Raw genomic sequence first — 13,311 nt, 5'->3', positions numbered from 1 at the left:
CCCCCCCCCCCCCTCCCCCCCACAACAAACACACACACACACACACAAACACACACAGTTCCAGATTTGTGAGCAAAAATGTAGCAATTATTAATACCAAATACATTTCTTTCAATTTTTCATGATTTTGTACAAGCACTCCAGTCTATAATTGGCCTTAATGCACCTCTGTGGAGTGTTTTAGTCATTGGAATTTATCATTACCATGATTATATAAGTATGACTTCTTCACTGTTTCATCTTCCTACTTTGCCCTGTCTTGTCCCTGAGCCACAACGCTGCAAATGTGGAGTGATCCCCGGGGAGTTTTTCCCATGCAGCAGAGATTTCCCCTGACAGGCTGACTCCCTTCAACTCCTGAGCTGTGCTCCTGCCTCAAAACCTAAATCAAACTTAAAGATAGATAAGATTTTGCAAGCAGCTGGCTGCCGAGGCTCTTCTGTATCTGTCAGAATAATGTGACAGTGACACAGCAGTAATGGGAATCAAAAGCCTTGTAATGTTCCACCATGCTGTTTAGATAAGAAGAAAAAGAAGAAGAAAAGGAAAAAAAACAACAGCGAGCAATGCTCCTGGCCATCGGAGAAGGATGGCTGTGAAGGAAATCTATGAAGGAGAAAATACAAAATGTTTCAGCCCTGAAATCACTTCACAACAGTTTTATTCACAGCAGCAATCTGCCAACAAGCAATGGCTTGTTTACCCTTCTTTATCTATCACAGCATATTTATAAGATTTATGAGATCATTTGGATTCAATTCTTCAGCATATGATTTTAACATGACATTGATTTATTTAAAGTCCCTAAAACTTTTTTATCAACATTAGGAAGAGATGTTATTATTTTAAAATAAGTGCATTCTCCAGATTGTACTTAGTGAAATACTTTCCAGCCCTTTCACGTGTTCATTGGGCTTTAAGTATCCAAAGTAGCTATCAAACAGAAAATTGCTGAATAAACATCTTAAATAAAATTGCAATTATATGCAAGTATAATCAATATTGTAGGAATAAGATGAAAGAAAACTGCATTTTATACTTCTCAAAAATGTGCCATAAAATACAATTATGTGTGCAAATTTCACACTTCCATACAAACGCATTGTTATGGTAAATAAAGCTAAATCCTCTTGACAATGAAATTTTGTTTTGCCTAGAGTAGAAAGAAGAAAATCTTACCTGAGCAATCCAACAAAGAGTGTATAAATATCTCAGCAGAATGACATAAATCCATCCATAATGCTGCTCATGTTGATACCATCCAATAACTCTGAATTTAGCTCGAGGAGAGAACTCCACTGACTCTGCCTCCCTGCTCCACACTTTGATAGCAACAGTCCAGTGATTCAGAAATGACCGTCAAGCCGGCGTCAGGAAACAGATTTACAGCTCTTTCAATTCCACCTTTGAAATGTCACAGCTTCCCCTTGAGGAGCTGCTCCCACTGACACTGAATTCATTTGCCCCTTCGCATTTATAGACATGTGCGAGTGCTCCTTAATTAACTGTTGTGGAATCTCTTCTTTCCGCGTCTGCATCCTTCCAGTGAGAGGCAGCCTCTGAACAGCGGCTCTCTCTGAGTCCCCCCCTTCAGCGAGCATTAAGAAACAAATGCTCCCGTACAGCCCGGCTGTTTGTAAAGACTGTATCACATGTCTTAAAGCCAGACTGCCTCTGGATTAGCTTGGCATAGTGGGACTTCACCTGATCATATGCTTCTGAAAAATGAAAATCAGGAAAACTGGCACCACTCACTTCCCTGGGACCACATGATTAACAATTATTTACATTTAGAATGGATTTCTTTTACACCTGAGGGAACATTTCCTTTAATTTCTTCTCCTTTTTTGTCGTCAGTTTCTACTCTGCCCTACGTAAAGAGAACTAAGTACATGCTTAATCTTGTCTAAATGATTTATTTAGTTATTAAGTTATTCCAAGAAACTTAACAAGAAAAGGATATTATGTTACCCAATATGAGCATGTGAGGAGATGAAGACATAAACCCTTTATTCTTAGCTTACATTAGTACAACACTATATTAGTACAAGCTGAGTAGAAAGGCAAATTGAAAGCAGACTGTGATGATAAATAATATTGTCAATTCAGCTGAGGTAATCTTGACCTACAGTGAGGAAGTTCTTGTGTGTATGGTGTAGACCAATGGGGATCATAGCAAAGAAATGGGTGTGAGTGCTGACATCTGGAGTAAATCAGCGCCAATCTGTATGTGTAGGAATCAGCTCCATTCTCCCCGTTTCCCACCACCTTCACTACATGGTGAGCTCTACTTTTGCATTGTGTCTGGATTTTTTTATCACTAGCATGCAGAACATGCCCAAGGCCTGCAGTTCACACTGCCATCTCTACGGCATAAAGACTTCACATTTTATTTTGATGCTTGCTCAGGAAGACAGGGTGCATTCCCAGTTCAGAAACGGGTAAAGAATACCCAGAGAGAGAGGAACAGCATGAAACTACTTGAGATGTCGGCATACTACAACATAGCATTAATGTCTGAGGCTTTGGCAGAGTCAACTCTGTGCAGTGGGAATTTGGGACATATAGGAGGAAGCCAAATATTATAAATTGCTGAGTTGTTCTGAGCAGAACAAAAGTTTCCAAAGACGGGGTGGTCATTAATTGTTCATAGAGATTTTCCCATTTTGACACTGTGCTTTGACACAAGCCATTTGTTTCACAGGGAGTTTGTAGAAATAGAATTCGGGCACACAGGAGGTTGTGTATCAGAAACAGAACCCTCAAGTCAATATTATAATTGATCTTTGTTCCTCTGAAACACACAGGGAATTATCCAGTGCACCAGGAAACTAAATAAATAAATATGTGGAATAGGGGTGTATTATACAACAAAAATCTGGATCTGATGTACACCACAGCAATCAAAGATATTGATACTGACACCAATACTTTTCATTATTAAAAGCGGGAGGCTAAAGTAATAATAATTATATACCTCTCAAAACCTTTTTAAGCACAGTGCATGCACCAAAAGGAGACGCATGCATCGTATCAAAGCTAGTGCTGACACTCAAAACAAGATCGTTACTATTGAATTTTTATTAATAATCCAACCCATCCCTAATGTTCTACAACCGTTAACCTTTATAAATGGCTAACAGAAGGTCTCTAAGTCCCTGGGTAAACATAGTAAAGGTCTGTAATAATGTTGTGCCCAATTAAATCACTCCAGTGAACCCATTGAAGCACAGTCAAGAGGTTGTTTGCTTCTTGTTCAAAAATAATAAGCCTTTTTAACATTACTTTTCTTTTTGCACGTCAAGCGAGTTGTGGGCCACATCATCCTAGAATTCCCAAAGCACATATTCAGTCATACATAAGGTATTATTTCCATCGTAAATTAGTGATCTCCCAGATAATGGGAAACTTACTCTCTGCGTAGCACAGCCCCAAGCCCATTGGTTCATGCAGAAGACGTATATCTTGCAAAACCATGTGTGCTTTATATATAAAATATACACCTTTGTTTTGATTTTTACACATGGCTAAGTTATTTACTTAACCAGTGGGGCAATGCAGTTTTTTTTTGCCAAATTTACTCAAACTTGAGAATTTGTGGGGGACCATTTTCAGTGGCGGCTTAAAAGACACTTTGGTGTTCTAGTAAGTGTTTACAGTGAGCAGGTCAGTGATTGTGGAATTGACTCACAATATTGCCCAACTCCACGGATGCCTTCAGTGTAATGGTGTGGCTCATTTATGTATTTTGGATAACAATGGAGCTCTGTGATACAGACACAGTTTACCACGCTTCAGACTATACGTTTCTGTTGGATTTAGTGGAATCTACGAGAATACCTCGTTCCTCACCTTTACCTTTCCATGTGCATAGTAGACTGGAAACAGAAAAACATAAAATGCACTTACTAGAGCCAGTTTTTGGTTGTCTGTTCTGGGCTAATCTCACATTACCAGACCCTTCTACACAGCGCTGTGGAGGAAGGTCTGGCAACACCACACATAAATTCTGGGATAGGGGAAAAAACAGTCAGGGGTTGTTTGCATTTCTTTGAACCAATCACAATTGTCTACATAAGGGTCTTGGAATGGAACTTGTTTTGGTGAATCATTTGCCCCCCTGAAAGAAAATGCCACATAATATTAAATGAAGTTAACTGTTCACAAAATATAGTAACGTGAGTTAATTCAATGAACATAGACTTTCCTCCAACCAGTGTGAAAGCATAGATCGGGCCCAAAAAATCAAGCCCAACCCTACCCGAGCCCGTGCATGATGTGTCTGAGCCCGACACATCAACTGTAACTAGGCATGGGTCGTTATTACTGACGTTGTCAACTATAATTTTGTTTTGTTTGAACTGCAGAAATCTTTTCAGAATTATCTTAATGAATAATGCAACAAAGACAAAGCACGTGAACTGCGTTCAAATCAAAGCCCTGGAACCATATAGCAGACTTTCTTGTCTCAATCACCCAATTAACACTGTCCTTTGCCACGGGCCGCATATAGGACAGACCCTATCTGCTGTTAAAAGACTTGTGAGGTATCTCAAACAATCTGGCCTGGTTGTGCAATTATCGAAGACGGTGCTATGGACACGTTGTAGCACAGTTTACCTCACACTCAAGTCAGTGCAAGACATACAGAGCTACGGGAGAAGCTGGAGAGGCAAAGCTTTCTCCCCACCCAATCAGGCTAATAAGGTAATGATAAAAAAAAAACACAAATGCTTGATCAAGGGCCTGGTCCGAGGATAGTGGCGGGGAGGGGTGGAACGGTACGCAGAAGTCACAGTTCGGTTCATACCTCGGTTCAGACATCATGGTTCGGTACAATGGAGGGCAAAACTAAAATGCAGAAGGCAATTTCTTTTTATGGTGCATGTCTCAGGCTGTACTGCCTACTGTCATACAGTCTCTCACCTGAGTGTGAAAAGTAAGATGTAAACAGTAAACAATACCCCACAACCTCTCCAGACTCCATCTGGAACTTCTACACAATCGGCTATAAAACAAAAAATGCAGCATCTTTTATTTATGAAAGTGCAAATTACATAGAATAATGTCAACCAAAAATATGTGGACGGGATGGCATGTTATAACGAGGTTTGAGAACATGCAGTAAATACTTGAAGCCCTGTTTGTTTTTGTATCTAAAGGCTGGTTAAGCACTGTATAGAGGAGAGGGGGACAGTTTTTTGTCTTGTTCCAGTGATTGGTACATCTGTTAGCATGTAAGATGTATTTCCACTGCCCAACATCAGCAGAACAACGTCGACACAGTCCTCGTCTTATCCACAACTCTCTCGCCTGTACTACTGTAACTGACCAGAAGTTTTTGAGGCGGGGACAGCATCAGGCGGGTGGGCGTGAGATGGAAGTGCATTACACGGTAGGCTCCAAGCTGCAGCAGAACAGTCTCAAAGTTTTCCTAAACTTGTGATCTTAAAGACGCCTGTGGGTCCTCTAACTTTTGTGGGTTGCCACCACTCGCCATACTCATCCTTAGTGCTGCTGTCTCGGAATCACTCACTCACTGGAAAGTCGAGCTGACAAAAAACTGCATGTAGGCGGGGCTCGGCTAGCTTCAGAGCTAAAGCGGGGCTACAGATTAGGTGTCCCCAGAAAACCTAACAGTAGTTAACAGTAGTTTTGACCAGTGTATTGCCGTGTGTATTCTGTCCATAGTAATTCCCACCAATTAGTCCCAAAACGTCCCAGTTATGGAGTAAATGCCATGACGTATAATGATACCAGCAAAGGAAAATAAATGCACTTTTCCGGTAACGACTAGTCGTTACTGCGCAACCTCCAACTGAGTTTGATGACGTAGTTGTGGCGTGGACAACGTGCCTTCTGGCAGCTGTGCAAAGAGAAATCTCAATCCTTCCTAATCAGCATCACTGTCAAAGCGGCGCCAAAAGAAATGGCAGTCAGTGGGATGCTAACTGCAGGTGATGGCTTTGTAGCATTAAATGGAGCCATGGGAGCTACACTTGGAGAGGAAAGGCTTACCCCCTTGATCCAGACTAGTTTTGGGCTGCGTCATAATATCCCACAATGCAATGCGGTAGTATCGAAAATGTTCATGACCGACAAATGGACAGAAACCATTAACGGCGCTCTTATTAACATTTCTACATATTGACTGTTGGTGTAGTCATTCAGTGATTTATGCTGCTAGAGCAGAGGTAAGCAAGAGTTAGCATGGTGACATGGCTTCAACGGCAAGGAGGCTCTCAGAAAGGGATGTTGAAAGTTACAGCTTAGTGCATCCGTAAAGATACACCCTACTGTTTTGTTTACCCTATTATTCCAATTTTGAAAGAACATTTTGAAATGCCCCTGAATCCAAATCTATCATTCTTACAGTGCAACAGACAAATCAAACCGACTTCTTCCTGACCTGCACAACACCAGTTTCTGTCTGAAGAAGGTTCATGCACTACTGATTCAATGGACTCCTCCCTGAAAGCTTCTGACGGCTGCTCTCTGAAAAGTAACCCCTGAATTTTTTTTGTAAGAATGTTCACAATAGTTGTCTCCTAAATCTAAAAGGGTCGGCACAGATGTGGCCAGGAAGCAGACAGCCCATAAGCTCCCACAGGCTTTTGGCCTGAATGTTACATACCTACAGTGATGAGATTGTCAGGGACATTTTCAAAGCATCATGCTTCTTCTTGTATCTGCAGAAAGGCAACATAAAGTCATGTTTTTTTTTTACAAATAATGGCAGCAATATGTGCCTACTCTTAACGCCTGTCTGATTCCATGTCAAATTTCTATTCCAAATGGCATGCCCACAAGATAAGGTGTTGGTTGTTACTTTATGCCGAGGGTGGCTAAGCAGAGTAAAAATGTCAATAAATCGTTGTGTTTTGCTCAGGGTGGGAGAGCTGAAGATGTCTCAGGAAAAACTATGGAGCTGTTTTCTATTTCGCTTCCCCCTCAGCTGTGCCTACTCTTGTCATAACAGGAATCACTAAAGGTTTATCTGCCCTAAAAAACATGTGACATTTTAAGATGATATTACTCTTGATTGCAATAACACCATTCCCAGGAGGCCATTTTCTATTAGCCATCCAGAGCATGCAATACTGTAGATCAAGTCATGCATCACCACGCAATGCCTTTTGGACATTAAATGAGGAGGGGGGAGTTCTTGTAGATAAAAGTTGTATGTTTCTACAGGCATTCCTGCTACGATTTCATACAAATACTCACACGCACCTTCTGTTCACGCAGGCTATGACATAAAAAAAAAAAGACAAGTGGTGTGAATTCAGCTTCTAAGATTCCGCAATAGAAGAAGATATCATCTTGCTGTGATTTTAACAACTCAAATATCTTTTCTCTGAGATCAATACATCAAATGAAACAGTGAGGGATCCCTGTCAAGTGATTCATTTGCATTTTCATCAAATCTTTTTGTTTTCTGAAGCATTCTCTGCTCCTTTCTGGAAAGGTCAATATGGAAATGGTTGGTGTCTACTTTATCTGCATGAGCCAACTCTTAAGTTCAGTCAAGTAAGAAATCAGATTATCTTTATAGAAGGCAGTGTGAGAATCTGGGCTTTGAATCTTTTGCAGTAGAGTATTAATGTCTGGGCAGAATCAGCCCAAGCTGCTATTACAATAACTGTCTAAGTCTTGAGCGGGATGTTTTTCAATTCGCTGAGCTCCTCATCTTTAATGGAAATTGAGCGCCTCACCTTTACATCAGTTGATCTTAACATTTAATAGATTCTTTTAAGGATATTAATCTTTTCCATTATATCTTTGTCGTGGATAAGAGAGAGGCACATTTCTCTCAGGCCAAACAACTCATTAATTTTCCAGACACAAACCTTTCTGCACCTGAGGTTTGATATGAGAAGGCTTAGGTGAAAGAAGCAGAATAAAAAGCTAACAGTTTGCCAATGTAATGCATGCATAGTTTTTCAAGCATATAATTTAAAACTGGAAATGCCTTTGCTCCTCCATTATTTCCTGAGTCCGATTGACATTTACTGAGAGCTATACTATTTGATCCCACCATTAGGACAAAAATGTCATTCCGTGCACATTATGAACATTTTTAAATGATCAAAGAGGGCTACAGTGTTGCAGTGTCAGGCAGAAAATATAGAGCCGGCATTACAACATAAGTAGCCATTCTTTTAGCCCAAACTGCGGATGACAGTCTCCATTGAGAGTAGATGCTGTTGCCTTCTGGGTCTGGGCTTCACCGTTCCATTCCAGTAACTGCCTCTGTGCCTCCTGAGATTTGCTTCTGCAAAACCTGCTCTCTCGCATGGCATCCAGGTGATGAAAAAAACACAAATACAAAAGGTGGCTTACACTCCTGCCTTTTAAAAATGTCATTGACCGTCAGAGGTTTTCTGGGTTAACGGCCCATGCAGGGTTGTGTAAATAAATTTGAGATTAAATGCATATGCCAAGCGTGATGTGCGTTCGGGTGTCTTTTAATATGTAGAATCAGATATAAAAACATCAAACAGGGAGATTACAGCTTCTTGATTTTGAAAAAGGAGGAAGTCTTGTTCTCCTTAAAGTCAATCAATCAATCATTGTCATTGCCTTCAGCGTGTCATCCTCGTCTCATACGATCGAGATTGCGCATTGAAGTCATGTTGGCTCCATCACATCACATGACAACCCCGAAATTGTGGTTGTTTATGTAATTGAACTTGGCAGTCCTCCTCTGATGCCTGTATTCATCTACTGAGATGAAAACGCATTGCACACGCCAGATCATTCTTGTAAAGGGGTTGCATGTTGATGCTGGATCGTATAAATACATCCTCTTTTCTTTATCTGCAACTGCCAAATAACTAAAACTAGTCCAACCCCCCTCCATGTCTCCCATTCATCCAAGGACAGAACATTGTTATTTTTTGCGATTATGTGGTTGTTGAGGACTCTCTGTCGGTCTCTTGTGCAGTCTTAAAGGGATTCAGCATAAATCTCAGTTTAACCCCCCGTGACCAGGCGGCTGTGGCTCAGTGGTAGAGCGTTTGCCTGCCACTTGGAAAGTTGGTGGTTTGATCTCTTGCCCTGAAGTCCCATGTCGAAGTGTCCTTGGGCCAGACACCAAACCCTGAGTTTACACCCGGTGAGAGTGTAAATCTGATGAGCCGTTGGCACCTTGTAAGGCAGCCTTGGCCACAGTGTATGAATGTGTGTGAATGGTGAATGGTTATATGTAAAAGCACTTCGAGCAGTCGTTAAGACTATATAAGAACAGGCCATTTACAAGGTCAGTGTGTCTCATGCAACCTTTTGTGGAAAGCACTTAGCACAACAAATGTACCCCAAATGACTTTAAACCTGCTGGTTTGCACTCTAAAGGCGGCTTACTTGGGTTGAGAGCTCCACCTCCACCTCTATGCTCCCCCTCCCAGTAGAGTACGTGTTCTGGACCACTGCTGGCTGAATATGACTTCAACAGCTGGAGGAACCTCACAGGCAGAGCTCAGCTTTTTCATGACTGATAACTACGGTTCTCACGACACCAGAATTTTGTGCTTCAGTACAGTAGCATCAAAAAACGATAAAATGGCAAAAATAAAATATGTCCTAGTGACACAAAATAGCATAATCCTTTCCTTCTTTTTATTTTTATTAACCTGCATACTGCTTATCTGCTTTCTCAGCGAGAGATAGAAGACACAATTGTGATGCTTTCTCATAAACAAGAATGAATGACAAAAAGGAATGTACAACAATTCCTTATGATAGCCTATGAAACTATGGTGAGCACGTGACAACCGCTCAAACGAAGTTTAGTCTTTGCAATTACATTTGGTCAATTAAAGGTTGCTGTGAGCTAGATAAAGCATTGTAAGGCCCAGTCATTTTTGCAGTTAAGTTTAGCAAACAAAAATGACAGTGATGCAGTAACGATGTTAACAAGTTTATTTTGTGAATACAATGTGACAAAAATTGATACCATTGGTAAATATGAAGCTATGGCGAGCTTGCAGTTAGCTAAGCTTAGCACAATGACTAGAAATGGGAAAACAGCTACCATAATCTTTTATGTTTCCCCCCGTGGGTGCTCACGGGCGCACACGCCTTTAAAACAAAAAAATATGTGTTTGACATGAACACACACGCCTATTAACTCGGTAGTAAAGCCGTGTAACTCAGGACAGCACCGCTTCTCACAAATACAAATAGTATTGGAGATGAGTTTAACTGACACGCATCCGCGATCAGAGCTCACATGCTCTGCTTGGCACCAACTGCAGTGTTTTATTTTAAATGAATCCAGCCTAGTGGCAGTCTGGCACACATGGGTGCTCAGTCTATATGGCGCCTACGGCTAGCATTGCTCCATCTGAAACCATAACTTGTTCTTTTAACTTTTTTTGAAACAACTCTGTGCTTCCAGTCTTTATGCTAAGCTAAGCTAAGTGTCCCCTGGCTTAAGCTTTATATTTATCAGACAGAGCTGAAAGTGGCATCGATCTTCTCAAGTCGGGGAGATCCAGGACGATTGAAACGCTGGACGTACGAAACATTCAAGTTTTCTCCAATGTTATCCTATGGAGACTGACGTGCTGTGGGGCGTTATTTGGATGTCCAGTGGTCTAACCCACATAAAAACCTAGTGAAACGACATTTTCCACAACAGAAACATGTTATAAATGGAAAAACCTGGTGTTTTGGCTACAAAAATGGCGGAATCATCTACAGTGCATATTTCCGTAACCACTTCAAACATGCTTCACCATGACTGCAATGAATTGTTAACAGACAGTCACAAAGATGTATAGCCCTGCAACAATCTATCTAAAACCACACCTTTTGGAAGCACCATTCATGATATATAGTAAAATATTAAAGTTTTTTTTAAGTTTACATGGCTTATGCTGTATGTTTCAGTCGTTCCTGCATGCTGTTTCAATTGTCCCGTCCAGGATTTACAGATGAAACATTACGCAAGTCCCACTTCTGCTGGAATATTTCCTGAATGGTTTTGTTCAAAGCTGAAAATGCTGTATTTGACAGATGACACATGTAGGTTGGCGGTGACAAAATATTCGCTTTCAGTGTGATACGACCGCTTTGTAAATTACATTTAATTAAAAAGTGTTTCAACTGTCCCGGCTCTCCCCTAACTCTGGTTAAGAGAGTGAATTAGGGATATTTCTTTAATTTGACTTTGCTGAAAACCAGAGAAACATCCTGATTTAATGTTACTGTGAAGCCAATTCAATGCTTTTTTGCACAGGAATAACAGGAATAATTACTTATATTTGTGATATTAATAATAGAAAAAGCCGTGATTAAATGGAAAAGGTCCCCTACAAAGCAGGCTGCAGAACCTGATTAGAAGGTGGTAAAAGACTTACTGGAAGTCTTTTTGGAATATTTTCCGGAGCTGTTAATGTGAACTTCATTTCACCATTACTGTGCTCACTGTTTCTCCCCACCACCTCCACAGGAATAATAGGAAAATAGCTAATATAAAAACTGAAATTGTATTCTTTCCTCTGTAAAGAGAGATGATTGCATATCAAGTTGGCTGGTTGAAGTACCTCCTGTGTATGACTCCTGTGTGGTGGGAGACAAAGCATTTTTCTTTCAACCAATGGAAGAGTAAGTCAGGTTTATGACTACGGGGAACAGAGGGTGGCCTTTATTTCCCTGAGAAGAGTCATTATTATTGCCCTGCAAATTTATGGCTTGCATCTGGAGAGAGCCTACCAACAGAGTGCCTGTCATTTCTCTTACTATCTTATGCATTATTGATAAGTCTATGGTCCTATCATCTATTGTGTGCTGTTGCCATAACTCAACAGTAGAAAACAACAGTATACAGTATACTGTAGATGGGCAGAGTGAGACTCTCTTCTGTTTTCTCTATTGTAATTTTGACCACTGTTTTCACCTGTTAAACAGATGTTATGACAACGCCAAGGTATCTGCACCTTTGACCCCTCTTAAAGAGAACATCATCATCACTTGTCTCATAATTAAAAAAAGGATATATGTATATATATGTATGTATATGTATATGTATATATACATATGTGTGTATGTATATGTATACACACACATATATATATATATATATATATATATATATATATATATATATATATATATATATATATATATATATATATATATATATATACACAGTTCTGTTAAAAATGATAGCAGTCCAACATCACTAACCTTATAAATCACATTTTTTGGTAGAAGTGATATTTCTACATGGAAAATATTTTACTAGTAAGTGGTATGGAGTCGTAGATAACCAACAGATATGCAGTCATGATGTGCATGCTGTACATCCTGTCTAAATTAATATATGTAATTGAAAGGGGCATGTTTAAAAAAATAGCAGTGTTTTTTCCTAATGCTGAGGTGATTGATTCGATGAAGAAACAGGTGTCAATCTTGGTCCATGTTTAAGGAAGGAAGGAAGCAAATGTTGTGCATTCTGGTTATAGTGCATTTCACACTGAAATACTGAAATAATAAGTCGTTTCAGACACTACTCTAAGGAACAGCAGATGATTTGATTAAGAAGTTGATTGGAGAGGGGAAAATATGAAGAAGTGCAGAAAATTATAGGCTGCTCAACCAAAATGATTTCAAATGCCTTAAAATGGCGTCCAAAGCTTGAACGACGTGGGAAAAAACAGTCAACCATTAGAATGGATCGAAGAATGGACAAAATGGCAAAGGCTTAACCAATGATCAGCTCCAGGAAAATCAAAGAAGACTACAAGTTACCTGTGAGCACTGTTACAATCAGAAGGCTTTGGGAAGCTAAGTTATCAGCTAGAAACCCCACTGCGGAAAATAAAGGTGTGCTGAATAAGTTGAAATTTGCCAAAGGACACATTGACTGGCCAGAGGAGAAATGGTGCAACATTCTGTGGACCGATGAAAGCAAAATTGTTCTTTTTGGGTCTAGGGGCCGCAGACAGTTTGTCTGACGACCCACATGCACTGAATTTAAGCCACAGTACACTGTGAAGACAGTAAAGCATGGTGGCGCAAATCCTGTCATGGGGATGTTTCTCATACTGTGGTGTTGGGCCTATTTATCCCACACCAGGGATCATGGATCAGTTTCAATACATCAAAATACTTGAAGAGGTTATGTTATGCCTTATAAAATGGGTCTTTCAACAAGACAAAGACCAAAAACATACCGGTAAGCGAGCAAAGTCTTGGTTCCAGATGAACAAGACTGGTTTTATGGAGTGGCCAGTCCAGTCCCTGGACCTCAGTCCCATAGAAAACGTGTGCGGTGACATCAAAAATGTTGTTTCTGAGGCAGAA

The 13,311-nt window shown here is 40.3% G+C and overlaps 1 protein-coding gene across 3 annotated transcripts in view; it reads right to left on the bottom strand.

The window, feature by feature from the left end:
- Positions 1-1,627, bottom strand: part of LOC117948148 (chemokine-like protein TAFA-1) — a 31,700-nt gene extending 30,073 nt beyond the window's left edge. For 2 of the 3 annotated variants that reach the window (XM_034877654.1, XM_034877653.1), the window contains exon 1: positions 1,180-1,625. The gene's annotated coding sequence lies outside the window, so the exon portion shown is untranslated. Of the gene's footprint in view, positions 1-1,179 lie in introns of all 3 variants that reach the window. The other variant, XM_034877655.1, reaches the window with a different exon arrangement.
- Between the last annotated feature and the right edge of the window lie 11,684 nt (positions 1,628-13,311).

This window comes from Etheostoma cragini, chromosome 7 (assembly GCF_013103735.1).
Source record: "Etheostoma cragini isolate CJK2018 chromosome 7, CSU_Ecrag_1.0, whole genome shotgun sequence".
NCBI lineage: Eukaryota > Metazoa > Chordata > Actinopteri > Perciformes > Percidae > Etheostoma > Etheostoma cragini.
This window is presented reverse-complemented; position numbering and strand designations above follow the sequence as displayed.